Raw genomic sequence first — 7,954 nt, 5'->3', positions numbered from 1 at the left:
ATACTTCTAGGATGGAGAGGACTGACTGAATTTATAAAACATCCTCCTCCCAGTTTGTTTGAAAGAAATGTACAGGTATTTAGGAACATGTGGAAGCCATAACTTGTGACCTCAAAAGTTTTAAGTACCAGGTTAGGCAGAAGTTGGGTGTATGTGCATTAAGGTTACTCTCTGCTTCTTGAAGGGCAGGATGTTAGGTGAGAGGGAAGGGGGAATGGATCGAAAATATAAATTGTGTATAGTGGGCAGGGACTTCTGGCACTTGAGAGATCAAATATTAAATGAAGTAGTGAATTAAGAAGACATTTTGTACTTTGGATGAAGGACCTCAGGCCCGATACATAATGAGAATCTCTCAGGTGTTTAGTGAAGCTGAATTACTAAAAGAATAGTGGCTTTGAGAATGCAACCACTTCTATTAGGGATGCCTGTTATATGTGTTTTAATGTTTTTTTTGCACAATGGTCAGGTTTCTGTAGGTAAGCAGATTGTACTGAAATGTTCTCAGGTCTGTGACCCAGATTTGGGAGCAGATAGAAAAGAAACTGAGATTTTAAGCTCAGTTCTAAATCTGATAGAATATAATAAACCTATAAAGAGGTGGTAACACCTCCTGGATTCCTGTCCTTGGAAGAAATAAATGGTATATCCAACTGGGGCTGTGTACACCAGTCCTTGGGATAAGTTCAGTTGATATTTCAGAAACAGGCCCTGGCTAAGGAACCTGGAAGTAAGTCACACTTCCCAGATTATTTTGCAGACAGTATTTCTTACTCTTGATATCTCTTAGGCTCCACAAATATGCCAGAAGAAGCAACCTTGCCCTATTAAGCTACTCAACTCTTCATCTGGAGGAGACATAGGCAGGAGTATTGTGATAAACTAAGAAATGTTCCAAGTGTATCAAATTGGTCCTTCCTCAGATTACTCCCAGGTTTTATTCCAGCGCCACTCAGACCTTGCCCATGCCTTTCAGGAAGAAAGAGGTAGGATGGAGGTGGAAGAAACATGAGAGAGTAGCTCTGCACAGGCTGGACTGGCAGTTTGATACACTGGTGTTTTCAGAATTGTCATGACTGTTTGCTATGAAGTCTCTTTTGAAAAGTTTTAATAATTTTTCTGTTATTAGTTAATTAACTCCTTCCTGCTCTTTAAATGAGTATATTTATACAACTAGGAACCACACCCTAATACCCTAAGGGTAGAGAAATTGAAAATATAAGGCAGAAAAGTTGCTTAAGTGACTTGTGAAAGTAAACTAATCACTGTTGGCAATCTGAGGGAGGTGCTGGCCAACAAGATTTCAAATGCTGATGTTGCATTCATAACATCTGCTTAAGGGTGGCGTGAAAAGTACTTTGTGCTAAAGCAGGATCTGCTCCTGTCTTTGTAACCAAGAAATATCATTTAGCCATAGCTCAAATGCTTGTTGCAAGCCCCTGTTAAAAGGAGAAATCTTCACTTCTTTGGGCTGATAAAATGGTGGTGGTTATAGACATTCAGTATCCTCACCTGAGTAGGCATCCTGAACTGCTCTGGGTCTCTGAAGTGTGTTTATCAAAGTTGCTATTTTTACATAAATAAAAAAAATTAAAATAGCATTGTTTTAGCATGTTTTCAACTCATTTTCCTGGACTGAAGAATGAATCAGGAGAGGCCCCATGTTGCAGCCAGAAGTGCACTGTATTTCCCATCAAGACAAAGAGGCTGAATGATATCCATCACAGGTACTGTTCAGAGTGGGTGAAGAAGTATCTGCTCTTGTGACAGGTTTCTCCTCAGCACTATAATCTCTTCTCTCTTGATTCAAGCTGAACCCTATTCAGTCAATTTTATTATTCTTATCAGGAGATAACATCTCTCTGCTCAGCAGCTGTTTTGAGGGACATGCATAGTTCTAGTGTGTTTTTTAAACTCATTTTTTTAGAAGCTTTTATTTTACTTTATGAAGGGGAATTAACGAACTAGACCAGTTGGTGCAATCACAGGTTACTTTATAGAGCAGATATTCCTGATTTTGGTTTTCCCCTCTCCAGATTCAAACGAATAAAAATAATGATCCTGTTAATTCAAATGTGATTTGCAAATGACCGTTATGGCAAAAGTTCAGGATGAGATCTGTACTGGATGATTCACTTGACTCATACAAGCACGTACACTCACCAGGTGTATATTCTGCACAGACTTGCATTCAGTCTGGAGCCAGTGACTGGTCAGGAGGTAAGTACTGACTGTGTACTATCTTACTTGAGGCATCAAACCCTGCTTCTGGATGTCAGGGGCTGCACAGCTGAGTCAATGCCATGTGAAGGAGTAATGCATGTGGAGCGTCTCTCCCTCATCCCAAAACATGGAGCAGTAGGTTGCATATTGTCATCGCAGCACTGTAATTAATATGCCCAGAGCCATGGAATGGGTGGCCAGGACAACTACTCTCAGTCAGCCTCATCACTGTGTCCTGGTGCCTCCTTGGCTGTGGGTCTGACTCTGGTTGTGCTCTGCACGTACACTGTAACTTGGCAAAGCAGAACACGGCCTTGGCAGTGCTTCTGCTGTTTGTTTGTACTGCTGCCCGTTGGTTCTGCTGAGTAGCTTGTTCTGATACACATGAACTCCACACAGACTTGCTCTGCTGGGAACACTGATTAAATACACAAAAAAAAGTGTGTGAGTTAGTGGGAAATCACTGAGTAAGCCCCTCTCTGGATAATTGTTTGCTTCCAAAAATGAAGGCAGAGCGGGCAGAGGGGGAGGTGGCAGAACTGTGTCCTCAGGTGCAAGAGCAGCAGCTCCTGCAGAATGGGCTATCGAGATGTCAAGTAGCAAGGAAGAGAAACAGCTTTTTTCCATGTGTTATGTGGCAGGAATGTATAATGTTTTATGCTATCAGTGGGGCAACCATATATCTATGTTTGGCTTGGTACGCTCCGGGGCAGTTAGTGCATAATATAGGCTCTGTTGTATAAACTAGGAAGGACTGTGTCATCCTAGGGAAATCTGCTTTAATACTGAGCCTACAAGATCACAGGTGTACAGATTGAAAACTGAAGCACTCACCTACTTTGGTCTTTTACAGGTCACTCCTGCAGCAGCAATGTGCCTCTTGCTTCAGTGACACTTTGGTGTTCTCAGTGCTGTCAGCTTCTTTATCAGTGGTTGTGGAGGACTGCACTGGTACACTGCTCAGATAAGAACTTCCCTCTGGGAACTTTAATTAAATTAATTGCACTTACTAAAGGTGTTTCTGGTCTGTCAAGCCCAAACTGTGAGTGTGATTTGTGCCTTGGCTACTAATGTTAGACATGTTTTGAGTATGGTCCTCTTTCACTTTCAATTCTGGTTCTCTAGAGTTGAAATTGCTATGAGCTCGTGCTGGTGCTTTCACTTTTCTTAGCATTTTTCAGATCTTTAAATTATTGAAGCCTATTAGGTTCTCCATTCCTTCCACAGGTGTTCCAGCCCCAACCATCTTGTTGGTCTTCCACCAGACTTGTTTCAGTTTATTGATATTTTCCTTCTATGGTGAGGACCAAAAATGAAAATAGTATATCTAGATGGTGCAGAAAGTGAGTACTGAGGGAAAATTACTTCCCTCAGTCCATGTTCCTGTTCATACAGCCCAGGACACTGCTGACCTGCCTTGCTGCCAGGACCCACTGCCAACTCCTGTGCAGACTTCTGTCTACCAAGATCCCGAAGTCCTTCTCGTCAGGGCTGCTGTCCTCATACTAGAAAGAAGAAATAATAGCATTAAGAGGAACTGAAAAACGTTAAGCAACAGCAAAAAATTTTACTAATATTTTTGCACTTACCTCATCATTAAACATAAACTGAAATCTATGTGGTTCAATAACTTTTTTGGTCTATTCCATTTTGGACTGGAGTTGTGAAAATATGACGCTGAAACACTGATTTACATGGATGTCAATTCAGCATGAGGGCCCTCTACAGCTAATGAAATAAAGTAAGCAAGATACTTGTATTCTCAGAGGGCATCCTTCTTAAGTACTTCCTGAACTGTTTGTCTGTCTGATTTGCACAGGTTTACTCTGATGCTACAGAGGCTATTTGCTATTCTCATTGTTTTGCACATTTTTCGGTGCAAGAAGTCTGGAGAGAGAGATATATCCTTCTTCTGGTTTATGTTTCTATGATTGAATGGGTTAATTCTGCTTATAACTCTGTTGGGGCTGCCAATAATCTCTTTTAAGGCAGGTATGAAGATCACTTGTCATTTTCTGCCTGCAGATAGAGAAGCTGAGCTTTGCTGCTGTTTGTGCTGCCTGGAAACAGCTTCCCCCTGTGAGGAATACCTCTGTAATGATTACCAGGCTGTGGGTATGCAATATAATAGCTCATAGTGTCTGTATCTGTTGATTCAAAGTGGTAAAAACAGTTTGGCCTCACAACAGAGTTGCCTCATAAACAGTTCCCATTTGAATTGCATTGAGAAAAGCGTTGTCAGCAGGTTGAGGGGGGTGATCCTGCCCCTCTACTCAGCCCTGGTGAGGTTGCATCTGGAGTGCTGTGTCCAGTTCTGGGCTCTTCAGGACAAGAGAGACATGGAGCTTCTGGAGCAGGTCCAGCGGAGGACAACAAAGATGATCAATGGACTGGAGCATCTCTTATGAGGAAAGGCTGAGAGAGTTGGGCCTGTTCAGCCTTGAGAAGAGCTGATTGAGAGGGAAACTCATCAATGTGCATAAATATATGAAGGAAGGGTACCAAGATGATGGAGCCAGGCTCTTCTCAGTGGTGCCAAGCAAGAGGACCAGAGGCAATGGGCAGAAACTGATGCATGGGAAATTCTATCTGGATACGAAGGAAGAACTTCTTTACTGTGTGGGTAACCATGCACTGGAGCAGATTGCCCAGAGAGGTTGTGGTGTCTCTCTCACTGGAAATATTCCAGAACTATCTGGATGCAATCTTTTGCAATGTGCTCTAGGGTGACTCTGCCTGAGCAAGGAGATTGGGCCAGATGACCCACTGGGGTTCCTTCCGACCTTATCCAGTCTGTGATTCTCTGACATGGGTGTATTTTATAGAGATGCAAATTTTGTAGTGTAAGCTGTGTGCTTCTTTTTCCTATTTTTTTCCCTTCTGTACATAGTTGCCTTCCCTTTGAAATTTTATTTTCTTAACTCAGAAGCTCTCTGAAAACTTTCCTTCTCTAATATTCATCTTTCAATACCTTCCTCAGCATTGTTAGAGCAGGGGACTTCACCCTCTAACTTCTGCTGTAATTCATTGGTGTATTTTACAGAAATAGTGCTTCTGTTTTTCTGCTCTTTTTCAAGCTGCTAGGGACAGTAGGAAAGGTATCTACAGAAGAAAATAATAAACAGCAATCTGACTTTCTTTTCCTCTGCTGATTTTTTGCAAGATATCCTTGATTAAGTATTTACTGAAGTAAAGCAATGAAAGTCAGGATTAGCAAAGTAGCCTTTGGGTAGGTTTTTTTTTGGAAAAAAAACCCTGTTTATCTTTCCAGCTTGGATGAAATATCTCTTCTGTCTTCCTAGGTTTTAGAGAATGCTTTATCTGCATTTCATTGTAATTATTTTATCGGGTGACTTGGCTGATCAGGGTTGCTTCCAGTGAAATATAAATGTGGGATACTAGCATACAGAGAACACATGAAGTATGAAGGTTAAGAGAAGAGCTTACAAAACAAGTTGTTTCTTACCATTTTATTCATTCAATCATCTGAAAAGTTATGCTACTTTAAAATCAAGGAAATGGATAGATGTTCCTGTGAGATAAAACAGACCTCTCAATATCACATGTCCTGCTTGACTAACCTGATCTCTTCCTATGACAAAACGACCCACTTAGTGGATAAGGAAAAGGCTGTGGATGTTGTCTGTCTAGACTTCAATGAAGCATTTGACACTGTCAGCCACAGAATTCTCCTGGAGGAACTGGCTGCTCATGGCTGGGTAAAAAAGAGCATGCTCTTTGATGGGTAAAAAACTGGCTGGATGACCAGGCCTGGAGAGTGGTGGTGAATGGAAATAAATCCAGTTGGCAGCTGCTCACTAGTGGTGTTCCCCAGGGCTCAGTGGTGGGGCTGGTCCTGTTTAACATCTTTGTCAATGATCTGGAAGAGGTGATGGAGCACATCCTCAGTAGGTTCACAGATAACACCAGGCTAGGAGGGAATATTGATCTGCTTGAGGGTAGAAAGAATCTACAGAGGGATCTGACCAGACTGGATCAATGGGCTGAGGACAACGATATGAGGTTCTATAAGGCCAAGTGCTGGGTCCTGCACTTGGGTCACATCAACCCCGTGCAGTCCTCAGGCTTGGGGAAGAGTAACTGAAAAGTGGCCCAATGGAAAAGGAGCTGGGGGTGCTGGTCAGCAGACAGCTGAACATGAGCCAGCAGCGTGTCCAGGTGGCCAAGAAGGCCAGTGGCATCCTGGCTTGTATCAAGAATAGTGTGCCAGTAGGACATTAATTGTACTTGGCACTGATGAGGCTGTACCTCAAGTACAGCGTCCAGTTCTGGGTCCCTCACCTCAAAAAGGGTATTGAGGTGCCAGAGCATGTCCAGAGAAGAGCAAAGAAGCTGGTGAAGGGTCTGGAGCACAAGCCTTATGAAGAATTTCTGAGGGAGCTGTGTGGGGTTTTTTAACCTGGAGAAGAGGAGGCACAGGGGAACACTATTACTCTCTCCAACCACCTGAAATGAGGTTGTAGTAAGATGAGGGGTGGTCTCTTCTGCCATGTCTCAAGTGAAAGGATCAGAGGAAATGTCCTTAAGTTGCACCAGGGAAGGTTCAGATTAGATATTAGAAAAAGATCTTTTCACTGAAAGAGTAGTTAGGCATTGGAAAAAGTTGCCCAGGGATGTGGTGGGGTCACTGTCTCTTGAAGTGTTCAAGAAACATCTGAATGTGGCACCTGGAGATATGGTTTAGGAGTGATTATGGTGGTGCTGTGTTGGCAATTGAAAAAAATGGTCTTGAAGGTCTGTTCCAACCCTGATGATCCTGTGTTTTTGAGGTGGCAGAAGCTGTTTGGATGTGGTAGTGGTGGTCAGGTTTGGCTGATATCCAAACAGGAAGATTGAGAATACAAGTTAGCTGTGACTTGTGCATCTCCTCGACAACGGGATTTGGCATCTGGTTGTGTCCTGAGCTCGAGTCGAGACAAGCCTGTACAGTCCTTAGCTGAAGGATTACTTATTGATATTGTAGCATCTGTCTTGAGCAAGTACTAGGAGAAAAGCTGATGTACGAAGTTGTGGTTTGCAAACCACATTGTGGTACTTGCATAACCTTCGTCCCCTTTGAGGGTTGGGTAAGACATTTCACAGGGTAACTACCAGAAGATAACTACCAAAACATAACTAAAACACAAATCCATGCCCAGCTTAATTTCCAGCGCATAATTTCCTTCTGGAGTACTGTGAGAACAACCACTGGCTTTTTGGAGTGCAGAGTGCCCACCTCCTGCCATGCTGGAGCAAAACCTATGTATCTTGTACAGTATCTTTTCCACAGTGTATCCCAATGTTTAACATTGTGGGTTGGATAGTGACAGAGGAGCAGGAAGGAGGCAAGATTAAGAAGAACAAGGTTGAATGAAAAGAAGTTTTGCAGGTGAAAACTGAAAATATGTCAAACCCAGATAATTTTCTTGAATCCAGACTGAAGTTGTCTTAAGGATTTATTGCAGCACCTTCCCTGTTTTGACACATCAGCTAGGTGGAGTATAGCTCCAGACAACAATGCTTTGGAGTTTATTTTAACGAGTAGGGATTAAGGAGTCACACCAGTAAGGTAGCAAATATTATGATAGATGCACAGATATAATCAGGTCTTGCTATTTTGTTTCTGAACTAACACGTTTCCAAGTCAGTCAAGGCAGCATGAGGGGACTGACAAGCTGCTGCTGTTAGTTTATGGTAATGTTAGGAAATTTACTGAGGAGTCAATGGGAAT

This window comes from Manacus vitellinus, unplaced genomic scaffold, assembly GCF_001715985.3.
Source record: "Manacus vitellinus isolate BGI_N305 unplaced genomic scaffold, ASM171598v3 scaffold_28_pilon, whole genome shotgun sequence".
NCBI classification, from domain to species: Eukaryota; Metazoa; Chordata; class Aves; order Passeriformes; family Pipridae; genus Manacus; species Manacus vitellinus.
This window is presented reverse-complemented; position numbering follows the sequence as displayed.